At 34.1% G+C, this 22,426-nt stretch overlaps 1 protein-coding gene across 1 annotated transcript in view; it reads right to left on the minus strand.

The window, feature by feature from the left end:
• The window catches only part of ARPP21 (cAMP regulated phosphoprotein 21), a 141,320-nt gene extending 119,204 nt beyond the window's left edge, over positions 1 to 22,116 (minus strand). The window contains exon 1 of the mRNA XM_081345175.1: positions 21,698 to 22,116. The gene's annotated coding sequence lies outside the window, so the exon portion shown is untranslated. The remainder of the gene's footprint in view (positions 1 to 21,697) is intronic.
• Positions 22,117 to 22,426: the final 310 nt, after the last annotated feature.

The following is a 22,426-nucleotide window of genomic DNA, read 5'->3' on the forward strand; positions in this document are numbered from 1 at the left end:
CAAGAGCTGCCAAACCCTGGCAGGGCAAACAGGGCAAATTCATCTTACTGGGACAGAAGTTGTGTAGGAGTGATGAAGATTGGTAGATATGTTGTTCTTATCACGATCAGTCATAGTATTTAAATAATATTAATATTAGTATTTAAATACATAATTATCATTAATATTAATTAGAGAACCCTAATTGTCATAACAAAACATGAACCTTCTGCTTCTTTCCAATTGACCATTATATGTGCAGGACTTCATCATTTTAATGCAAGAGTCTACATAATCCTTCTATGACAGGAGTGTCAAACTGCCGGCCCGTGGGCCGGACACATCACGTCAAAACTGTGCCCACCCCATTGCCGGCAATGGCGGAAAAGTTCCGATACGTCCAAACACTGCTGCTATAGTAATAGCTATTTTGCAATATCGACACACAAAAAGATCTTTCAAATAACAACAACAACAACAACAACAACAACAACAACAACAACAACAATAATAATAATAATAATAATAATAATAATAATAATAATAATAATAATTTTCTAGGAAATTAAGAAAATCACAGTCACAAGGCAGCTGACACTGAAAAGTTCTAGGTTATGCATCAAGTACCAAACTGTAAGTACCAGAACAAAATTTTCACGTGAAAATGCATTGAGTATCAAATTTTATGAGTTTCAAAGCAGTTGTGAATCAAGGTACCACTGTGTTTGGAACTCATTTTTGCTCCAAATTCAAAGCAGTGAAATACATACACTGTATAACTATCCACAAACTCCGAAGGGTATTAATTTTAGCATGGTGCAATGCATTTCCACAGCAGTCTTGGAGGGTTGGTATAAAAAATCCCATGAGCTGAAACTATGGCCCTGTGGACAAGGGGCTATCAAAACTACACCTCAGGTTCTATATGTACCTTCTGTAAGGATTCATGGACCCATTTCATCTGTTAGTTGCTATTATCAGATCAGTTTGATGTAATGTCTTTGAATGTGGCTAAATTTTGTTATACTGTCTGCAAAATTTGACTGCAGTGACAATTCACATCAATTGTTAAAAATATCTTGCATTTTATTTTATTTGCTTCTTGTTTGTAATGTTGGTATTTGACCAAATACATAATCAAACACAAATACATAATCAAACACTACACAAATTTCACACATACTGTATACACCTACACCAGATGAAGTAGACATTTTTAAAACAGCAACTTTGGTAAGTGGCTGTAAGAGGCTCAAAACTAAATTGAGTAATATAATCATTAAAATGCAATAATAAAACAATAGTAAGAAACGTAATGTAAGTGAAAAGTGTTTTAAAACTAGGGAAAATTAATAATTCTTCCTGATTCTTGACACTGAAAATAATAATCAGAATAATTCCAGGTGACTTCAAAGAGACCTTGGTAGTCTCGTATGACTTTAGGAAAGGACTATCCAAAAAAAGTATATGAGTCACTAGGCAGATTTACTGGTGAATTCAATGAAGACACTGTGAGTTAAAACGTTAAATTCCCACTCATCTCAATAAAATCTGTCTGATAAAGCTGCCCAAAGTCACCTTGTAAAGCAGATAGGCAGCAGAATTTAAATAAATACATACATACATAAATAAATATTCACTTTTTATCACTTTTTAAATAATCAATAACATTCCTTTTTATCACCCTTTAGCTACGTATTTTATTTTTCCTAAATTATTCTAGATTTAATTATAAGTCAAAAAGAGTAATTAAGAATTGGGTAGTTTTGGAACTGAATTAAATAAATACATTTGGTTATGTTCTTAGAGTCTTTTTTTCTGTCAATTGTCTGTTTTCTTTGTCCTGTTCAATAAGCAGTTCTGAGTGATCTATTTTAGAACGTTGGAGAAGAATTTATAAGATAAATAAAACCAAAACAGAGCAAAATCATGCATCCTGTCCATCCATCCATCCTGTTTTTCTACTACTTATTTGTATTTACTTGTTAGATTCGTATCTTATCTTTTTTCTGGGAACTCAAGAAAGCCTTAGCTCTACACTTCTATACTGTCTAAAAGCCCTGTAGAAACTTTGTGTTGCAAGAGGATCATTGGCCAAATGTCATTCCTAGCTGAGAGATTTGGATCTAAAATCCCTGTCCAAAATCTGATTCATAATAGAAAAGAAAAAACATTTTGGGGTTAAGAAGAAACCAAACTGTAACAGAAAAGAAGTATTAATTCATTACTGTATGTATTAATTACTGTATGTTGATGTTGTATGATAGAACTCTTTTTCTATTCTTCAATCTCTTTACAAATAATTCCATGATGGAATTTAATCAGCTGCTAACGGTATTTCCACTCATTCTGAAATACAAGAATTTCTAGAGCTGCAAATAATTACTTCATTTTGGCAATAAGCAATTAAACTGAAATTTCTCTTCCATTCACACTTTATCTGTAAATCAAATATATATCATAAATGAATTGCTTCTGATGAGACTAGGCATAAAAGAAGTGCCAAATCCCTTTCAAGATAGCCACTGAAACCTAAAAAGTTATATATTAAAGAAAAGAAAGGAAAACAGCATTTCTGTGAATGTGAAAGAGTGACGGGGGGGGGGGGGAGAGAATAAGAAAATAATAAAGATTCTAGCCATTACATTACTCTAGAGAATTTACTCAAGAAGTTGACCTGAAGAATACAACACAGCAAGGTGTCCAAGTGTACTGAAATGTCCTAGATCAGGGGTGGGGAATCTTGGCTCTTTTATGACTTGTGGACTTCAACTCCCAGAATTCCTGAGCCAGCCACAAGTCTACAAGTCATAAAAGAGCCAAGGTTCCCCACCCCTGTCCTAGATAATATCTGTAAACTTTCACCAATCAGACAACTTAAAAAAACACCCTCTATCTACCCTGAATCTAACTTTTATAATGATTAAGTGTACGTCTACACCATTCTTCTAGACCTTAGAAACACTTAAAAAGTTGATCCATTATTGATTTCTTCTGGCAACTTGCAATGTTGTCAAACTCTTGTAGTTTCTGCGGCAATAAAATCCACCTTATATTAAGAGGATAAAAAAAATACAGCCATTAGCCTGGTACTTTGCATAAAAAAATACAATCAATCAGCTCAAAGTACCATTTCCGCATAGGCTCAGGAGCTCAATAGCCAGGAGGAAGGCTGAAACAGAAGTTGAAGGGAAAATAGAGTCATCACTTTTTTTTCCCTTTTTTAATCTTTTGGAATAGTTTCAACTCCACCCACAGCTGAAGCAGAAACAAATCAGCTTTATTCTCCAATGCTGCTAAAACAGGGCTCCAGAGATGCAAAGAAGTTCAGAAGAAATCTAATTTCTTAATTTTATTTTCCCATTATGAAAGAAGAATAGAATAGTATTTAAGCAATATTATTGCCTGCAATGGCACTTACTTCTTTTTGTTGTCATTAAAGAGGTTTAAGGGCAATCTAAGAATAGCAAATCTCTATGCTTTATTTTAACTGGTCAGGACAAAAACATTTTTCTCTTTCTTTATACACAATAGTGAATGTAATTCCAGAAGCATAGAACTCTCATAATCTATGTTTACAACATAATCTTTGACACCAGTTCCATGCATTTTATTACATTTGAAGAATGTATGTTTAAACTGGGTTTATAAACCTCCAGGGTGGTTGTTTGTGATCTCTGCCAAATATAATCTTGTTTGCTCTGCAATTCAAAATTATATCAAAAGGTATACTCTGATGTTCTGATTATTAAAAGTTCAAGCAAACAACTTTCCTTAAATATTAATAATTTTTAAAAACCCATTTTTAAGACAAAGATGTAGGGAAAAACAGTAATTGCTACATAAACATCTAATCTAAATATTAGAATACTACTGTTTCACAATTACTAATTTTAAAAAAACTATGTATTTGTTACAATAATTTATCAGAAAAACATTATTGATAATTATTTACTACGGTCATGGTGAAATCATTTATCATATGTATGATACTTTGTTTCATAGCACAACTAAGCATACTAGGCTTATGGAACAAATAAATATATGTAACTTCTTTCCTTTGTTCCAAAATGAAAGTATGTTGTTATCAAAGCTTTGTTACTATCTTGAACTTCTTGCATTAAAATTGTCTCCTCAGAAATGTTTGGTGTAATTTGTGTTTTTTCTACAATGTAATAAGTTTTAAAATACAATTTTAAAACACTTTCAACATAATTACTGAATTATAAAGAAAATTTTGGTGAATTTTACTTTATCCTCTCAGCACTTGAGCTATTTTATTCTGACATATCTGGGGAAATTATCATTTGTATATATGAATTTGTCTTCTGTTACAAAAATGTTTGCATTAGGGAAACATGTCTGTTTTCAAATACAATATCCATTATTCACCTGTTTTGCAATTGGAGTGCTTTAGTTCTACTACATTCACTTTTGCCTAGGTATGTATTAAAAGGTAAAATGTTGCTGACAAATAATTTAGCTGCAACAGAATTTCCAGCTATTTTCAGAAGCCATATGAATTTTAGAAAAAAAAGATACAAAGTGTGCTGTTCAGATTTCTCTTGAGTTATTTTTATACCTTTTTTTTCTTTTGAACTCTAAAGCAAGATACCTAGAGACTGACTCTTAAGTTGGATCTCCACAATCCCCTGACTCTTAGAGAAACACATATTTTTTAAGACATTAAGGAACTACAAGATAGCGAGAGAGTTATCTCTCTTCTTCCAGAAATTCAGAGCTAATAACCTCTTTGGAAATACTACCTTTAATATGGTCCATCTTCAAGTAAAAAAGAAAATCAGGCCATCATTATTTCTTCACCTAACTCAAGCAAAAAGCTGTGAACAACCCCAAATATAAGTTGGTGCTGCAATCTACCACTTAGAATATTCTAAATCATACAAGACAGGAAATGGCTTCATAAATAATGGTTCGTGCAGAGCTATCATATTTTATTTAAGAGCAAACAAATGGTTTGTAAGGCAAGAAAGCATGTAAGCCTTAGTAGGAACTAACAGATTCAGCAAACTGACAAGGAATACTGCAGTGAACACTTGTCAACATCATAATATCAATTATGTGGTCATTCTCTTTCTTTCATTTCTACTGACTGTATGAGTTAATTTTTTTATAAAAAATCTGCTTCAAATTGATTTTGGCTTATTAAGTAGTATACTTGCCAACCTTTTCTCTCAAAATTAATTTATGCCCTCCTTTTTCCTCCAAATTCCACATGCTGTTTGGATGCATCATTAGCTTATTCCTGGAGTAAATAAGTAGAAATCCAATCATACCCAGTCATTACAGTTTCCATGCTAATTAGGAACAATGTGTATTGTAATCTAAAATACCCAGGGCAGGCCAAGATGAAAAAATGTTGCAACCTTACTGAAATAGAAAGTGTGATGCCCCAAACAAGAGTTTTTCACATTAGCAATCAGACTCCCCCCCCCATTCAGTAAACAATTGCCTTTTATCTAAAGTTGATTAAAGGTCAACACTAAAGTATTAGAGTAAAATAGATTTGGATAGACAAAAATTTAGATTTATTTGATGCCTTGTTTCTGAAATCCTATAGCATTCTATTCTGTGAAATTCCAAAGTTAATGAGACTATAAATTTCTCTACACCACTTTTAAATAGATACTGAATCAATAGTAACAATAACTTGGATTCTGTATCGATATTCTGCAGAAAAGCAGGAAGATATTTCAAAGCTGAAAATATTTACAGCATAATTAAATGACTATGCTTTGGCAGGAAAAAAACAGCAGAAAGTATATATGCCAGTTTATGTCAGAAACAAAAAATGTCCATTGGTGTTCATGATAAGTTCTTCTAGAACAGACATGTCAAACACAAGGCCCGGGGGCCGGATCCGGCCCGCAAAGTGGTTTCATGCGGCCCGCGAAGCCATCCTGGAAACAGTGAGAGAACGGCCCCCACTGCCTTGGCCCCTGCCCAGAGACCCTCCTCCTGCCAGAGACCCTCAGATCTGTCCCACTCCTGCCCAGGTCCCCATAGGCACCCTTGATGCGAACGATGTAGAGCTGGCCACGCTCACCCAGTAGGCCATATGCACTCTAGCCACGCCCACGCTGGCCATACCCACCCGGCCCCCTGAGGGAACTGCAATGCTGATGCGGCCCACAATGAAATTGAGTTTGACACCCCTGTTCTAGAAGCACAGCAAATGAATATAGATATCGTCTTTATTTACATGTAGAAATATTATTTAGATGTAAAATACTATTATGCCTACTTACGTTTTCCAGCTTTCTGCTTTTATTGTTCTCTCTACCTAAATCAATTCTTATGTATTTCTACAGTTGTTCCTTCCCAAGAGGATCAGAAGGATGCCAGAACAAAAATATAAATTGATTAAAAAAAAAACTACCCAAATCCTGTAATACTGTTTTAAATAAATTTCATTTTCAGAAAGAAATCAGATCCAAGCAATTGTTTATGATCCTGCAGAAGAGGAAATGTCTTTTAATTGTTTTAAAAAGGACAGAATAGATGCCGGTTTCATTTCTTCTGGCAAAAAGAGCCATAATTGCCACATCACTATGAACTGAACCTATAGATTGTATCATGAGAAGAAGAAAATCTTTTTTAAAAAACAAGTTTTATTGATTTTTTAATATTTACGTATACATGTATTTGTGAAACAATATGGTTTGGGGGTAGTTAAAATAAGAAATAACCAGTTGTAAATAGTTCAGGTCACATCAACAGAGATGCCCTCTCTACTTCCGTTAGTTATTACATAGTCAAAATAGGCAAGTTAGTACATTTCTAGTTGTAACCTACTCAATCAACAAAACTTAAAATATATTTTCAGTAATACATATCAATATCCTGTTTTTAAATTTTATCTAATTGCAATAGGATATTCTAGAGTGGCCTATAGTATATAGGAAAAAGCTTAATTTTGGGTAACCCACAATTCCCTATTTCAATAAAGAATAATTCTTTTGTCTACAAAACTTATATTGTTCATTACAAAGCATTCTTATGTTTTACCATTAAAGTCTAATTTTCATCTTAACAAATCACCAGTTATTAGAAATATGTTTTTTGCCTTAACCATTCCACAATTATTAAAATACTATCTTTTATATATAAAATTCTACATTCTATACTATGGTTCAAAAGTAACCACTGAATATTCTATAGGTCATCTTGACCATACATCAATTATTAAAATACTATCTTTTGATATGTCATTCCAAGTTCTAAAATATAGTTCGGAGTTATATTCTAAAAGCTTACATTTGTTTTCCTTTACAGATCTAAAAGCTAAATGTAAAATCAGTTATTTTTTTAGGAATTCCCCTTAATCTATAAAAAAGATATTTTTATAGTCTATCTTTAGGAATCCCAAAAGAGAAACAAGTTCAGGTTTTTTTAAATCTAACTCTTGCCTTCCTTTTGTGCCAATCATGCTTCCCTCTTGGCATCTTTAAAATCTCAAATGTATCTTCCTTTCTTCCTATGTCCCTTATTTGAATCTAGGGAGCGTATCCAAATGTCAGTTTTGCAAGGAAGATGTCCCCTTTGTAACCATTGTATTTTTGCTTTGATAATTCAGTTTTTGATGGTTGATATAATATAGTTGTCATTAAATCAGTCAAAACTTTTTGTTCTTCCAATTCTATCTGGGTTAGGTAGAAAGTAGTAGCTGGTATTATGATTGTCCTTTGATTAATTGAATTCTCAATATATTGTATTTGAAAGCCTTTAGTGTTTTCACTCTTGGTGTTGTTTTCTTCAGGTGCTGCTGCTTTTTGGGTTGCAAGTTTTGTAGTTGCCATTAAAGTTTGGATTTTAAGGTCTTCTGTAGGTTGCTTTTGTTGTTCTTTGAAATCTCCTATTTTAGTGTTAGTTTCCACTTCTTCTATTTGATTTTGGATTATCTTTTCCTCATTTAAAGTGAAAATTTGATTTGGTGGCTTTAAGTTGTCAGATTTTTCTTGCTATTTGGCTTTAATTTGCTCTGTCATTGCCAAAATCGTGTCCAGTATCGGTTTATAATCAAGTGGTGGGATGTATTCATTCATTTCGTTGTTGTTTGCAGTTAAATCTTCCATGGAGGCTGTTTTATTAATAGTCAAAGATTTTCCACCACCTGAAGAGTTGTATTCAGTTCCAGGTGTTCCCACCCTTATCTTAGGGTCAAGGACAGCTCTGTTATTCAGTGAGCTCTCACAACAACAAAAAGGAAATTTACTTGCTGTACCAGGTTTTGCCAGATGTCATCAGTAACATATAATATGCAATGTAGGAATTTTCTTTTCTTTTTCCAAATTAGTATAGAAATTTTATAAGATTAGTCCAAATTTTTTCCTTAATTCACAGCTTAGAGAAAAGATAGGGTAGTGGATTCCCAGCAACAAATAGAAGCTTTTTAGTAAATACAGATGAAATTACTTAATTTCTTTGCTGAATTAATTAAAGTTCTTTTGTAGGTTTGAGGCTTTAAAATTTGTTCCCAAAGTAGACATTCCCCATTTTCTCAAAAAATGGGGAAAGGTATTTTCAGGAAAGTCCCACAGGAAGATGGTTAGGGAATAAGAAAGGCAAAAGCTCACCCAGGTCCTCCAGATTGCTTCTTAGTGCTAGGTAGTGCTTTGGCTTTCGGCAGGGAGCAGCTTAATGATCGGCCATCTTTATGGCTGGTCTCTTCTTCGGGCCAAAGGAGATGATTCCGGATTCCAGAGGAGGGCTACCGCCCTTCCGTGATCGCAGGAAAGTCCTTCTCTTAGTAATAGCCCCTCCAGGGCAATTTTTGACCCTTTTCAGGGTCCTCCAAAAAAGAAAGAAATGGACGGCAGGAAGCAGGCTGTTCCTGCACGTCCAGAAGCACTGCACACGCAAACCGGAAGCCAAGAAAATCTTAATATGTGGGTTGGGTGGTACTGGCAGGTAATATTTTAAATAATAGAGCTCTAAGTCATCAGAACTTTAGTTCTAAGCCTTGGAAGGTAGTATCAGCATATAATGGTTACAATGTAAGGAAAGAAACTGTAAGTTTGTTGTGTCAAGTTCTGCCTTAAATAGAAAGCCAACTCAACTACCTTGGATTAGTCATTTTCCCTCAACCCTAGGAAGTAACGACAAAACATTTCTCAAAAATCTTGCCAGGAAAAGTGCAGAGGGTATCCAGGAATCAGACTGAACAGAAAAAAAAAAATCAGCACATATTACTAGACAAGTAGCTCCCAAATAAGTAAAGTAGCATTTTTAGGACCAATATTACAAAGCTCTATGTACTCATTTATTTAATAACTTACAAGTAGTCCTTGACTTATGGTCACAATTGTGCCTGAATTTTGGCCCTAAGACATGGAGGTTGTAAGTCGTGTTGACACATGATTGGACTCAACTTTGCAACCACTTTTGTATGGACATTAATTGAGTCACCATGGTTGTTAAGTGAATTACAGAGTTGTAAGTCTGGATACAGGTTATCGAAAAGGCTTTTTTTGCCAGAAAAGGGCAAAAAATGTGGTCAAGTAACTGTGGGGCTGGTGCAGCAACTATAACTTTGAGGATGGGTTGTTAAGTAAATTCTCGAGTCCATAATAACTATGAATGATCAAATGACTGGTCATAAATCAAGGATTATATGTGCCCAGCTGCCTTTTACAGGCTATCTTGAAAGACAATTTCACATGTTATATACTGCAGTTATGCAGTCATCGCTATTCTGTCACCGGTCACCGGTCACTAGATCCAGATCCAGATATAGCTCATCATCAGTTGAACCCACATATAAGCTTTCTTACTACACTTCTAGAGACAAATTGGAGTAATACTCCCAATTTAGGCACCTACGCTGCCTTATGTAAACTAGAACACCTTGGAATTCATGAACCTTAGAACTGCTTACTCATAGTGAGTCCAGCAAACCACAGGAGTAGGCTATGGAGAACATGGTACAAATAATGTCACATTGCAAAGCCCATGATAGATATACTTGCATCCAACTTTGGTGGTGGGATTTGCATTGTAATGCCATAGAACATATATTTTATTTTTTGTCATTAAATTACCTGCTGGTGACTAGGTTTCTATATATGTTTGCTTTGTGTGTATAGAGATAAATATGACACTAAACTTCTGCAGTGTTTGACTACTTATCTTTTAAATGAGCTTTTCTTCAATTTGTAAGTACTAAAGTGTACGTTCACCTGTTTCGTAAAAAAAATATATTATTCTGCATCAAAAAAATAAATTTTTAGCATTTGTTTTTCACCTTGCTGCCAGTTCTGGAACTTTTCTTTCCTAATTACTGAAATCTGTCAGTACAAATTACAATAAAAAAATCCTAGTTTTACAAAGTTGCTATGTATTTCTCAAGAGTAAATGTTTGTCTTCTATAAGGTTTCATGTCACATTACAGCTTGTATTTATTTCTTCCTTGCAGACTGTGGCATAATGTCCCTTCCAGCTTTACATGTTTATTTACATTATTGAAATAAGTTTGTATAAATCGATTCAGATATTAAAGTATTTTAATATTTTAAAAATCCAAGGCAATTAAGCCAGTTATTTAATATAATTTTCCTATAACTTTAATAAAATCTTATTAAAATTATTTCACAATACATTTATTTTCAAATAGATTATTAGCTGAGTTGATGGCCAATAGGAAAGGCCTGGCCAATAGCCAGCAATCAGCTCCTTGAAGAAAATGTTGCGATACCAGAAGCCTAGTAATCCCTGAGGAAAACTGTTGCTGTTGCAAAGTGGAAATAAACTTGTTACAATGTAACATTCCATTTGTGCTATAATTTACATGTAATACTATTCCTCTGCTAGAGGACACACTCAATCTCTAGCACACACTCTGCTGAGAAAGAGGGGTTCCCTGTGGATGGGCTCCGGCACAAATCCAAAAGCTCAGAAGACAAAACCTCTAGTCCCGGTGACCGACCCAGATTGGATCCTGCAGTATTCCTCTGCCCCCAAATTCCTACATTTAAATGACCAGGAATCAATTACAAAAAGTAGTTGCGTTTTATAGCATTTGCTATAATTACTGTATACAAATTATAATAACTACAGTAATACTGTTTTACCAATACAGTTAAAACATTCATCATTTTATCTATCAGAAGGATTCGTGCTTTTAGCATGCATATGTGTTGAACTATCAGATAGTTTACAACTACAACTACAATTGAAACTGGGATTTCTCTTGGCCAGGATGGTCTGTAAAGTGAGTCATATCATCATCATGTGGCTGGAAATGATTTTATTACCATCGTTACTGTGGCCATTAAGAAAATCACCATGGTTGTTAAGTAAATCGTGCAGAAGTCAAGTTAATCTAGTTTAGTCAGTGGGCACTTTTTGCCAAAAACTGACAAAAAAGATCACAAATCATGATCTGCAGCCAGTCATAAATGCAAGCCAGTTGCTAAGCATCCAAACTGAGATCAAGTGACTGCAAGGTTGGTGCAATGGTCATAAGTGCAAATACACAAAGCAACAAGTTGGCCATTGTAACTTTGAATTCTTGTTAGATGAATGGTTTTAACTTGATGATTCCCTGTCCAAAGAACTGCCAAATGTTGATACTTGCAAAGTCATAAGCTTTGTTCTTTTATTTTTATTTTTTTATTTTAATTCCATTTATATCCCGCCCTTCTCCGAAGACTCAGGGCGGCTTACAAGCTTAGCAGTAGCCTTCATTCTATGTATATGCCTGCTTATTAGGGCTTTCACACACACCCCAAGCGGCATTATTACAAAGTCAGCTTAATTGCCCCCAACAATCTGGGTCCTCATTTTACCTACCTCGGAAGGATGGAAGGCTGAGTCAACCTTGAGCCCTAAAGTGAATGAATAGTATACTTCACATGCTCTTCTATCAAATATATTCACATTTTTTTTTCATGAATGAGTAAAAGATATTATTTATGCCCTAGCATACTTTTATGATTACTTTTTAATTACTTAAAAAGGAATAATTTTTGAATTACGGTAGCTTTAAAATGGTTGATTACAAATCCTAAATGGCTGTTTAGAAGTATATAAAAATAAAATAAACCAGCAAAAGCTTAATTTGTTGTACAACTATCACATTCATATGTTATCATAAACTTGGGAGTCCTTGCTTTCCACTGCATAAAAGCCAAACAGTATATAGACTGACCAGAAATTCTAAGCCCTTCAAAGTAAAAACCAACATTATGAATGCTAGTATGTTTATTATAAGGTTACAATAATAGAACCTTGCAAGTCTGAGTATATATCCTCCCCTGCCCTTTATGTTCATGAAAACTAGGGAGGGTCATGTCTGAGATGCTTTCTCAAATTATGTTTTAGCAACAGGCTCATATTTGTTTTATCTAACTACTGTCTTGGTTATTACTTCTGCCCATTACAGAAATGTAGGTATTCTCCAAAAATATAGATAAGTTGTTTGTGCTACCTAAATATTTTTTTCTGCCTGCTTTGTGTATTACACATTGCTTTATTGTTCAGTTTGATTTGAACTTGCTTATTGGAGAAGCACTAAGATTGAGCCTTGGTGGTGCAGTGATTAGAATGCAGTACTGCAGGCTACTTCTAGCTGCCTGCAGTTTGGCAGTTCAATTCTCACTGGCTCAAGGTTGACTCAGCCTTCCATCCTTCTGAGGTCGGTAAAATGAGGACCCAGATTGCTGGGGACAATGTGCTAACTCTGTAAACTGCTTAGAAAGGGCTGTAAAGCACTGTGAAGCAGTATATAAATCTAAGTGCTATTGTTATTAGTTACGTTTTCTAGTAAAATACATCTAAAACTAAAAGGACGATAGGTGAATAAATAGATATAGTGGAACAAAAAGGTGCAAAGTTATCTCTATCAAGTTATAAAGCACCTGGCATACAGTGAACTAATATTCATTAAATCTAGTTCACAAATTGAGTCCAAGCACGAGTTTTTATGTTACAAATTTTGAGCACTGCTGCACATAACATGGCAACATGGTATGTCATAGCAGGGTTGATACTGAAAACAGCAGGTTGGTATAAAATTGTAGTGTGCACCCTGGATATTTATTCAGTAATGGTAAGTTAAGCCTAATAAATGTCTCTGTAATATAAGCAGTACAGAAGAACTTGCTATGTTTTTAGTGGCTCTGACATATGCAGAAATCACCCATTTCTTCTAAAATTATCAGATGGAAAGGTATAGCTGTCCAATATCTTTATTGGCACTAATAGTTTTCAATGGGATTTTTGAAATGTCCCATTAAAGGAGCAGCCGGGGAGTGCGCGCGTGCGCAGGACTGTCCTGCCGGCTCCCACCAGACGCCACCCACTGATTTTCCGGCGTATAAGACGACTGGGCGTATAAGACGACCCCCCAACTTTTGAGGTGATTTTCATGGGTTAAAAAGTCGTCTTATACGCCGGAAAATACGGTAGTGTAAACTCTTTTATTTATTTTTATAGTTTGGATTAATATTTATTAATGGCACCCTATAATTACAAAAAATGTCCCCTATTAGATTTGTGGTTTCTTTTTTTTAACTATTTTCAAAAAAATTATTCTATATGCATACAATTTTAATATGTATATAGTATACACCAGGTTATTATCTGTACAAGTTACATCACCTAATTATTTGGCTTCTTTTAGTTTCTGGATTCTTCAGCCAGAAGAATTCAAGAACATTGCATTTTACTACTTAATATAAGTGAAAAAATGAACATTTTGATTCAATAAATTTGCATGTAACCTGAATGTCTTAACTATAAGCACCTGCAAAAATGACTAATTTTTCAGGCAATTTTGCTAAGAATTCTATGAACACAGGAGGTTGAACTATATTTAAGATCTCTATATAATATTTAATTGAAGTTAAAAAGGCAAGCACATATGAAGCTTCAATTAATTGGCATATAGTTAGTTACATCTCCAAATATCCTTGTTGGGAAATCTCATTTAGATAACTAGCATCCTCAGTTTTTAAGCTTGAACATTTCTTATTGCTGAGTGATAATTCTTTTATCCAGGGCTTTTTTTCTCATAGAATGCTCAGAATGGCATTCTGGAACCTTTTTTTTTGCAAAAAAAAAAAAAAGCTTCCTCTATTGGCTTTAGGAGTAGGCAATCTTAGTCCTTTTTTATGACTCATGGACTTCAACTCCCAGATATCCTGAGCCAGCCACGCTGAGGGGAAAGAGAGAGGTTTCCAAGCTGAGCCATATTGGCTCAGGAATTCTGGGAGTTGAAGTCCTTGAGTCATAAAAGAGCCAAGGTTGCCAACCCTGCACTAGAGGAGGACATTAAAATTATTTACAAGGTTACTTCTTGAGGAACTAAACTTTTAGAATCTAAAACAGCTAATTCAAAAAAGCCAACAGGAAAGAACCTCACATTTTTCATCTGCTTCTGTCTTTTGGAAGGTAAAACTAGATAACAAAATAATCTATTTCCTATGTTAACATCTCTGCAATGAAATCAATAAAGGTAACAGGAAAGAAATGAGAAACATTTTTCTCAATGTAATATGTCTAATTTAGCTAATGCTAGGAAAAAATAGTATCTTTTGTACACTCTTGAAAACTATTTTGAATCTATAACCATCTATTACAACTAAACCCCTTTAAATTAAACAATTCTTAAGAATGAAATATTCTTAATTTGGACTTTACTTTTACTGTTTGGACTGTTGTGTGTTTTGAAAAATGATTATTTAGAATCTAGTTATGTTGCACTTCAGTCTTTAAATAATTAACCTAGTATATACATAACAATATATGATGTTTTCCATGGTGAGCTTAACATCAATAACAACATTTATTAAAAAGGCTAAAATAATTTCTGGTGGTATTATCTGTACATTAAAATTTTGTTTAGTCACAATCTTTCACTTTTCACATTCTGGACAAGCAGTGGTCATATAACCTAGCAAAAGATGTTACATATGTGCATAAGTGTAGTCAGTAGCATATGCCTTTTTAAAAATATGAAACATGCAAAGAAACAAAAATAAGTCCAAAATATCTGTGTTACATCCAGAAATGCCAACTTTGCAACCAATATTTCTCATCCATAACTATGGCACCCTAAGGATACCTGCATACATGCAAATGCTTCTCTGGGATCAGTAACACAGCAGGGATTGCTTTTTCCTTCCAGTAACAGATTGCTGGGAAATACCAAACATGGCCTTGAGAATTCCAATATTTGTTACAAATTTTTCTGGATGTGGTTGGAAAGAGGCTATTTGGTGCCGGAGACCACTGCCACGAGGAACACAGCTCTGGGTCGGGGTTCAGAGCAGCTCCGGGTGGGGGCTCAGCATGGGCCACGGCGTGGCAACTGCTGGAGGAGAATCCCCACGGCGACTGTGGGGAGGGGAGTCCCCACGGCATGGGGCTCCGAGTGGCAGGGGTGCAAAGGACAGGCAACGACGCCGTAGCAAAACACCGGCATCGCTCCCAGTGACAGCACCTCTGAGTTCAGGCACCTTTTTTTTTAGAAAAAAGCACTGCTTTTATCACTCCACATCATTAAGATTTAACAGAAGAATGTTATGTTTCGCCAATGTTCTATTGTAATTAGCCAATTTGCCTATGTCTCCTATGGAAGGTTGAGTACCCTCTCAACATGATGTGCTTGATTGGCATGCATGAAGTGAAATTGGTAGAATCACCTTCTAACCTTCCAGTCATATGTTGGCACTGAACCTAAAAGCTATCTGTAATTGGTGGAATGCCATATACAGGATACAATATTAAGGAGTAGAAAACAGAGTCTTGTTAATAATTCAACAAGAATTCAGACTGGAGAACAATCCATTCTCAAAAGGCAATCCATTCAGAATTGGAAAATCAGTAGCCCTGTTTTGAAAACACCCCCAAATTTAATAGGGATGTCCAGCTCTTCAGACTGAATTACTTCAATACGGATTGTGATAAAATTGGTCTTCAATTCCTCTTTGTCTTGATTCCAAAATACTAGCTATTCAAATCATGACAGAATAATTATTAAAAATGAAAACAAAATCAGTAAACAGTACTGGAAGTACAGAAATGGTAAAACAGTTATTTGCTTGTTTAACAGTAGCATTTTCAATCCATTACCTCTCTGGTTAGAAAAAAAAGACCAATCTGAAACTGTACAGAATAAACCAAGTATACCAAAAGCCTGATTTGGCATGAATTAGCTTCCTATATTAGGAAACCTTCTGAAATGTGGTAGTATTTTGTAAGTTTGCTTTTACATTGTCTTACTGCTAAAACAACTGTACTATTCCTTTAGATTAATCTACTATCAGTGGAGTATTTTGCACGTTATCAAAAAAGTTGAACTTTCACATGAATCTATTGTGTAGCTCTTTATTCACTTGCCAATCAGGAAAAAAAGAACATAGACTCAATATTTAACTTTTGGGGCTGCAACTAGTTCTTTTAAATTAGGACAAGTATGATGGAGACTGGAAAAAGCTAATCACACAGAAAAGCTTAAGTGTTCTTTTGAGTTTTGAGAGACTTCTCCAAAGTTCATTAAAGTTTGTTCATTAGACTCATACTCCAAAAGGGTTTAACTCTCAAAAGTATCTCCACATTGTTGATGATACTCATGAAATTGTTTTATTATACTCACATTTGTATTACAGCATTCCTTGTGCTTTAAAAAAAAAGAAAAAAGGGAAAATAAAATTGTGAATCATGCAACAAAAGCAATCAGGTACATATAACCCGTTGATAACTGAAAACACAGTAATGCTTTTTATCATGTTACAAGATGCAAACATGATAATTTAATGTTATTGTTACTGTTCTAGTATAATATGTTACTTACTAATGGGTAAACATTATGTTAGACCTAGGATAAATCAACTGAACCTGGATCCTACTAAATAACCTGGATAGCTATAATGGGTCTAAGAAATGCCAACAAGGAAAATATTCACATCAATTTGTATTTGAACTATTATTGTTGGTATAAGTAATTTCTTTATATTCCAGTTTTTGAGAAACAAATATAAACTATATATTCAAAACAAAAATGTTATAAATATGTCAGTAAACACAAAAGATATGCTATTCAAATCACTTTGGTCTACTGAAAAAATATTGCACAAAATATTATCACTTTTTAATTTAGATTCATAGGAAAAGAAAGAAAGAAAGAAAGAAAGAAAGAAAGAAAGAAAGAAAGAAAGAAAGAAAGAAAGAAAGAAAGAAAACCAGAGTAAACAAATCTAAAGTCATTGTATGCATATGTTAATCAAACACGTATTAAGACAGCACTGTAAAAACAAGTGCACATAACAATGAAACAATATACTTAATTAGCACAGGTTAATTAAACCAAAAATTAACCCATCCACTTAACTGAGGAATTATAGGGCTTAGAGGAAGGGCTGTAGACCCTGTATCTATTTTATCACAATGTTTCATACTTAGTTTAATTTTGCTTTTTAAAGTTAAAGATGAATTTTACTGGAAATACATTTAAGTGATTGCATTCTATCGATTGTACTTTACTGTATTCCAACCCCTTAACACCACAACTTTCAATTATGTATATACAAATCCAATATAATCTATCTATGACTCATTTTCCCGCACATAAAATACGGCCAACCTTGTACTGTCAATGATTAATTCATCGATGCTAAAAAATTAGAAGTAATTGAAAAACTGAAAATTGCATCAAGTGAGAATCTATAAATTAAGATATAAATATAAGACTTTCTATAGAAGTTATCATTTAGTATACGCATATTCCCCAAGTTGCTATATTTTAAAAAGTATACTCAGAATTTTAGTATAAAAATCTTTAATCAATGAATAAGATCAGACTTTTCTAGTTTTAGTTCATAACATTCGTTTCATGTTTTTCCAAAAGGGTTTAAATTAAATTAAACCAATGTTTCATAAACATTAATAATTTATTGCAATCCAACAAGATATTTTCAGAAGTAAATAATATTTAAAACGCACATTTTGTAGCAAAGGTTCCCACTCAAAAACACTGACTTATTTCTCTTAGGTAGTTGGTTTTCTTTATTGTACCACTCACATCCTTATTTCTTGTGCTGCAAACATTCAAAGCATTTTAATTGGGCCCAATGAAAAATCCATTTTTAAAAGTGAACCAGATCTGTTGCTACACACAGAATCTTAGTTTCTAGAGAGATGCATAAACTTCTCATTTTAAATCATTATAATTTCATGTTTAATATTTTATAAAAATATTAAAATTTTATATACACAAAGAAAAATAATCTAGTGTTAGTAATGTGTCTCACTGAGTAAAATAATTACAAGGACTAATGAGTTATAGGATTTTACATATTAATTGCACTTCTAGTGTAAAAATTATTTCCTGGGCTGTACATTTACCGAAATACTTGGCTAGCATGAAATTCAGTTGTATCTGATCCAACAATATTTTTCATATATTATATAGACCTTTATTTTAAGGACACTAGCTTCTTTGACATGTAAATACTGTATGATTACATGTTAAAAAAACAAAATACTCTTTCTGTGCAAAATATTTCTAGACTGTTTTTATATGCATATATTTTAAAACTTAAACTAAGCTTTTTACTGAGATAGTTGATGATCAATGGAAAATATATAATTTGATATTTTTGGCTAGGTTAGAGTTCTACAGTGAGAAAAACTGCTATACATTCCATTTGCTGACTGAATTGATCACACTCAGATTTGTTTAGCCTTTTCATATATACACAATATAAACAGCAATGAATAAACAACAATAAATTTCAATGGTCAATTAACCACTGGATATATTCTGGGAAATATGACACATCCATTTTCTTGGATGTTTGAACTTAGACTTTGATGTCATTTGAGTTCCAAACTCATAACGTTCATATTTTATTTTTCATATCTGAAAATGTTTGTCCTGCTTTGTATTTCAATTGATACTGTAACCTTTCTTGAACTATAGAGGATTACATTTTTCACCATGAATACAGGACCCATATACAAAAATAACCAATTCCTTATGTTATTCCTTACGTAATTCAAAATGGCAAATTCTTTTAAAGATATATTTTTCTGCTACATGGCAAAATAATAATTTGAAAAGATAAATTGGGAAGAACAAATCCCACTGCCTGCTTCAAATAATGTATCTTTGATCATTTCATCAGGTTGTCTATATAGGTGAATATATTCGGAGTTCAGAATAACTTTGTAACATGCACAGTACCACACTTGTGCATACACAAAAGCAAAATAACACATTCCTGTGTGAAAGACTTCAATTTGAAGTATATGAATGGAACCCAAGAAATTTGCTTGAGCAATGAAATCTTATTTGGATCGCTTATGTTAAATTAAGTTAATGAAATAAATACATATAGAATTCATGGTAGTGTTCCAAATTATTAAAATGTTAAGCATTTTGCAAAATGTATACTTTATGTAACTCCTATAAAGAAATTCATAGCTAAGGATTTTATATTCATACATAATGCATTTTAATAAATTTATAGGCATGTTATTTTACCAATTAGTATCACTAGTTGTCAACTGTTTATTTTCTGCAAATATCAAAATAATGATGAATTATGTTAACTTGTAAGATTACATAGATATAATACATAATTACATCATTCATGGTTTTTATTTAAATATCAGGCATTTTTTCACGCTTAAAACAATAATCATTCACAAATGTTTGTTTATTATTTAATGAAGCCATTTTACAACATTCTGTTAGTTCACACTTAAGAAATAATACATTTTATAACTTAAATTGTTTTATAATGTAAAACTGATTTATATCTTTTAGAAGACTCAAACTTTTTTCTATATTTTATGTTTTTTTCCAAGTTTTAAACTTCTTTCATTTAGTTCTTATGTACCTTCTTTGCTCCCAGAAAAGATTTACTTGAAATACATATAAAAGAACCAACCATTATTTCAACACTATAAGTTGTATACTGTAGAAGTCATATGCAGAATTTAAATAATGATTCACTGTGTTCCATAGACAGCTTTTACCTTTTGTTTTTTTCAGTAGCCATAGCCAATCACCACTCTCCTCTTCCATTATGCTTCTTTATGGCAGATTGAGATGTTTCTTCATTAAGTAGCATTACAAAGAGAACACACCCGAAATCAGAAGTAGAGCATGCTCTGATAGTGCTCAGGCTACAGTTCTCAAGGTAACAGGGCTCAGTTAGAAACAGAGCAAAGTCAATGAAAAATTAATAATTTGCAAACCTAATTTGGTATACTACCTTGTCTTAAAAACAATATTTTTTTGAATGACAAGAGTTAGAAAATAATTTGAACCAAATAAAATATAAAATTCCAATATCATTCTTACAATTTACCAGTGTTGTATTTTTAAGCAATGGATAAGCAATAGATAAGCTGTTCTAAATGGACACAAAAGCAATATATTCGCTCTCCAACTTTTTGAAAAATGGACAGAAATAACACTATGAAAAGGTATGAAAAGGTAAAAGCACACACTTTAAGGAAATAGTGCTTAGCTTACATCAGTTAGCATAGCTTAGTTGGATAAGTTGTCAGCATAAACTTAAGATGTATGGGAGATGACAAAATGAACCCATGCTTTATTTATATATATAAACAAAGCATATGACACAATTTGGACTCTCAGAACAAATATAGCATGACAGCAATGAAGGACTTGCAAGCAATGAACACTGCAGACAGCCTGCCAATTTCAAATACTTAAATTAGATGCAGAAAGCTTCACTTCCATGACATCATAAGGATGCTAACCCAAATATGCTACTTCTTACCAAATCAAAACACAGCTGGTTAGTAATAGGGTTATCTGACAAACAATGTGTGTTGTTTTATTAGATTTCGATCAATCTTAAATAAACACTTCACTGACTTTTTTGGCATTTTAACCAACATTTAGACGCAGTAAGGAAAAAAATGTAATAATAACCACAACAGTAATCACATTAGGAAATATTTGTAACCATTCTAATGTTAAATTAAAGGAACTATTTGAAATTACATGTAATTTCAGAAGTTATGGTTAAAAAAAGTTATCAAATTTAACTTCGAATGTTAAAGAAAAACACAACATTGCTTATATACTGATATATTCTGAATTTTAACTGCAAGCAAATCAGGCTGAAAGTTACTTATTTTCCACATTTGCCCATCTACCAGATAGTGTGAATGTTATTCCTAAATTATCTATCTTCTATTATTTACAATAGAATGACCACAGATGCACAAAGTACCTTACATGCAAGATAAAGATCTGGTAGCAATGAGCCTGGAGATATGTGGCACCGAATCTTTCTCTCAAGCTGGCAAACTTTTTATCAATGTTTCTTTGTTCTTTTTAAAAAAAATCAGTTACGGAACGCAGATATATGAATTAAAAGTCATCTAAATGGTAGGCACATATTTCAAAATTTAACACCGAAGTCCTCTGAACATTCAAGGAACAGTAATGTATTGCTATTTCAAAGCTCTTAGGTTATATGAGATGCTAAAACAGTGCGTCAGCCAGACTTAGATTCAGTTCACAAGTCTCTTTTCCCTCCTCATGTGTCAGACCCACCCTGAGCTGACCAAATTGAAACACGCAGACATAGCAAATGGCTTCAAAGACAGGACAAGAAAGCATAGGTTGCTACAAATGGTACAGAAACATACGGTAACGCGCGGCAGGCACGTAGATACAGGTTGTTGGGGGCAGGAAGTGTCTTGGTTTTACCTTGAATGAACACACTGGATATGCCCCCCCAGCGTCTTGATGAAATTTGAAGCTGCTTTAGCTGCAGACGAGGGTGCTCTTACAATACGCTTGTTTTCCTGTAAAGCATGGTCTACTTTCGCCTCCTTTCCTCCTGGGTTGGAGAGCTGTTACTACCGGGCACTTGGCGCTCTTTCTCCGGGGCTGGTGTCTTACTGTGCGCTTCTTTGTACCCGTATGCACGCCTCACTTCTTCGGCTGCAGGGCTGTAATTCGGATCGTTATGTAGACTACAATATTCCCTCCCTGTGCCTTTCTCAGACTTATCTAGAGGTAGCGCTTATTGTCTCTTCCGAGATCCCGCCGAGCCCCCCGGCTCATCTGTCCCCTCTCCTAGCCTTTCTTGATCCTCTGTTTTGGCTTCTTAGACCCTCGCAAAATCTCTCCTCTGCTTCTCCCTCCACCCGCTTTTCTCACCCTCTCCTTTGCCTCTATTTCTGTCCGCTTCCCACCCTCTGGCCCAACCCTTTGGCAGTGCGTGGCTGGCTGGGTCTCACTTCCCTTCTAACGCCTTGCCTCCTCACTTCACTACTGCCTGCTTGCGAGCCCTGGCTCTGCCTCTTCTTCTTCCAGCTCTCTCTCAGCCTCGCCTCTCCCCGCCCACATGGCAGCCCAGAGACAACATGCTCGTCGCTCTCCCACCTCGCCGGCTCCGCGCTCTTTGCTCTCAGCGCCTCTTGCGTGCCCGCT

Source organism: Vipera berus, assembly GCF_964194415.1.
Source record: "Vipera berus genome assembly, chromosome: Z".
NCBI classification, from domain to species: Eukaryota; Metazoa; Chordata; class Lepidosauria; order Squamata; family Viperidae; genus Vipera; species Vipera berus.